Genomic DNA, 3,898 nt, shown 5'->3' on the forward strand with positions numbered 1-3,898 from the left:
TCTGTTTCAATGACCTGTCTGTTGGTTAGAGAGGGGTGATGAAGTCTCCCACTATTACTGTATGGAGTTCAATGTTTGTTTTGAGCTTCAGTAAAGTTTCATTTATGAACGTGGGTGCCCTTACATTTAGGGCATAGATATTCAGAACAGAGACTTTCTCTTGGTGGATTTTCCGTTTGACAACTCTGAAGTATCCTTCATCATGCTTGATAACTTTTGGTTGAAATTCTATTTTATGGGATATTATTATGTTACTCCAGCTTGTTTCTTGGGACCATTTGCTTGGAAGATCTTTTTCTATTCTTTCACTCTAAGATACTGTCTGTCGTTGTTGAAGTATGTTTTTTTTTTTATGCATCAAAATGCTGCATCTTATTTGCATAATCAGTCTGATACCTTATGTATAGGTGATTTGAGTCCATTAATATTGAGAGATATTAAAGACAGATGACTATTGGTTCCTGTTATATTTGGTTTTGTAGGTGACTTTATGTGCTAGTGGTTCTCTCCTTTTGCCTTTGTTGTGAGATGCTTAATAAGTTTATCTTTTGTTTTGTGAGGTTACCTTCCTTATGTTGGAGTTTTCCTTCTAAAATCCTCTATAGGGCTTGATTGGTAGATAGATGCTGTTTGCATTTGGTTTTGTCCAGGAGCATTTCGGTTTGTCCATCTATGTTGATTGAGAGTTTTGCTGAGTATAGTAGCCTGGGTTGGCATTTGTGTCTCTTAGAGACTGCATGACCTCTGACCAGGCTCTTTTGAATTTCAGCTTCTCTGTTCAGAAATCTGGTATAATTCTGATAGGTCTGCCTTTATATGTTACTTTGCCCTTTCCCCTTGCAGCTTTTAATATTCTTTCTTGGTTCTGTGTATTTACCATTTTGATTATTACATGACAAGAGGATTTTCTTTCTGGTACCGCTTGTTTGGTATTTTAAAGGCTTCTTGTACCTTTATGCTACCTCTATGTCCATCTCTTCCTTTAGGTTTGGAAATTTTCTTCCATGATTTTGTTGAAGACGTTTTCATGTCCTTTCAGCTGGAAATCTCCATTCACCTCTATTCCAATTATTCTTAGATTTGGTCTTTTCATTTTTTTTCCTGAATTTCTTGGATGTTTTGGGCTAGGAGGTTTTTTGTGTTTTGAATTTTCTTTGAAAGTTGTATCAATCTCTTCTAAGGGATCTGTTACACTTGAGATTCTCTCTTCTATCTCTTGTATTCTGTTGGTGATACTTACATCTGTAATTCCTGACCTTTTTTCCAATTCCAGGTTTGCCTCCATTTGTGTTTGCTTTATTGTTTCCACTTGCTTTTAGGTCTTGGGCTGTTTTATGCAATACCTGTTTAGTTGTATTTTCCTGCATTGATTTAAGGGATTTATTTCTTGCCTCTTTAAAATCTCCTACCTGTTTACCCTGTTTACCTGTGTTTTTCTGTATGTCTTTCAGTGAGTTATTTATGTCTTCCTTAAAGAATGCTATTATCTTCATGAAATAAGATATTTAGTTCAGCCTTCTGATTTTCAGCTATGTTAGTATATTCAGGGCCTCTTGTTGTAGTAGAACTGGGTTTTGATGATGCCCACATATATTATATTGGCTTCTGTTTTTTAAGGTCTTATGCTTGCCTCTCACCAGCTGCTTATTCCTGGTGTTTGCTGTTCTGGGTGATTCTGTCTGGAGTCTGCCTCTTTTGTCCCTGGTTAGCTACAGATCTCATGGGAGGCCTGTGGCACTGGCTGTAGCAAACTTCTTGTGGGGCCATCCAACAGGAGGGTCTTCAGAGGGTCAAAGAAACTGCTGATTTGTTGTCCTGGATGTAGTAGCACTCCTGGGAGGGCTTCAGACTCTTGGTTCTTCAGGGGAGCAGTCTAACTGTTGTCCTGTGTGAAGCTATTCTCAGGGTGGGGTGGGGGTGGGGGGTGGTATTGACTGTGGTTTTGGATTCCCTGTTTGTAGCAGAACTCCAGTGAAGCTTTCTGTCTTTGTTGCCAGTTGCCCTGCAGGCCACAGAGCCCCCTGGAGATATTCAGAATGTGGTGTCAGTTTCCCAGTGGACAGAGGAACTCAGGGGATGCCTTCAAGCTGTAGTATCCTCAGTGCAGTGTATCTCTTGGGATCTCTCAGGCTGTGGCTTCAGATGCCCTGAGTACAGCAGATCTCCTGGGATGCCTCAGGTATGGTATTACACACTCTGAGTGCAGAAGTTCTTCTGATATGTCTCTTGATATGGTGTCTTCGGGGAGGGTTGGGGGAGGGAGCAGATTAGCTCCCAGCAGGAAGGAATAGGCAGAAGGAATGTGGTATTCTGTGGCCATGGGTTTTGGGGTATGATTGATCCAAGTGACAGTGATGAAGTGCGGGAGGGTTCTTACCAAATGCTCTGAGAGCAGCTGATCCTCTGGCAAGCCTTAGGATATAGCCCCTTCCTGGGAGCAGTCTAACTAGCAGTCTGTCCCTTCAAAAAGGACAAGGGAAGGGGAGTTGTATTCAGCTGTTGGAAATTCTGGTGTAATTCTAATAGGTCTACCTTTGTATGTTATTTGGCCCTTTCCTCTTTCAGCTTTAGTATTTTCATTATTATGTGACAAGAGGACTTTCTTTTCTTGTCCCATTTGTTTAGTGTTCTATAAGCTTCTTGTATCTTTATGACCATCTAAATTTTTATGTTGGGGAAACTTTCTTCTACGATTCTGTTGAAGATATTTTCAGGTCTTCTGAGTAGGGAATCTTCATTCTCCTCTATTCTTGTATATTGCTTTTGCTATGTTTAGGTATGGGCCTTGAATTCCTGATCTTTTTAAGACTTTTAGCATGAAGATGTATTGAACGTTGTCAAAGGCTTTTTCAGCATCTAATGACTGGAGGCCCCAGGGAATTTAGAGGTATGGTATAGTGGGTGAAGTTGGACATCCTCATGAGGAGGTGGGTAGGGTGAGGCATGGGATATGGAACAGTTGGGGGGTGGACAGGGAGGGAAATAAAATCTGGAGTATAAAAATAAATAAATAAATACATAAATGAATAAAGGAATAATTTTTTTAAATTACATTACCACTTCTCTCTGTTATATGTATCCTCAAAGTTTTTAGCTATTCCCAAAATCTATATGAAAGTTTTAGGGGGTTCTCAATACCACCAAAGACTTTGAAGTCAATATTGCTTTCACCATCATTGTTATTAATAATGAATATGTTGCTGAAAAAAGGATCCTCATTATCTCTTTTTCTTTCTTTTTTTTACACTCCAGATTTTATCACTTTCCTGGTCCACCCTCTGACTGTTCCACATCCCATACCTCCCCACAACCCCTTATCCCTATCTTCATGAGGATGTTGCCACCCCAACCCCCCACCCTACTGATCTTCCCAATTCTTGGGCCTCCAGTCTCCTGAGGGTTAGGTGTATATTTTCTGCCTGAATGCAGACTGGGTAGTCCTCTACTGTATATGTGTTGGGGCCCTCATATTAGCTTGTGTATGTTGCCTGGTTGGTGAACCACTCTCTGACAGATCTCAGGGGTCCAGGTTAGTTGAGACTGCTCGTCCTCCTACAGGGTCATCCTCCTCCTCAGCTTCTTTCAGCTTTTCCCTAATTCAGCCAGAGAGATCAGCAGCTTCTGTCCATTGGTTGGGTGTAAATATCTGCATCTGACTTTTTCAGCTGCTCCTTAGGTTTTTCGGAGGGCAGTCATGATAGACCCTTTTTTTGTGAGCACTCCATAACCTGAGCGATAGTGTTATGCCTTGGGACCTCCCCTTCATCTGGATCCCACTTTGGGCCTGACTCTCTACCTCCTTTTATTTATGAATGCAGAAAAATTAGATTGTAGTTGATCATTATAGATAATATGTGTACTTTTTTGTCTTTAAAACTAAGATTTTGCTTCTATTTTA

This window comes from Rattus norvegicus, chromosome 15 (assembly GCF_021556685.1).
Source record: "Rattus norvegicus strain SHRSP/BbbUtx chromosome 15, alternate assembly SHRSP_T2T, whole genome shotgun sequence".
NCBI classification, from domain to species: Eukaryota; Metazoa; Chordata; class Mammalia; order Rodentia; family Muridae; genus Rattus; species Rattus norvegicus.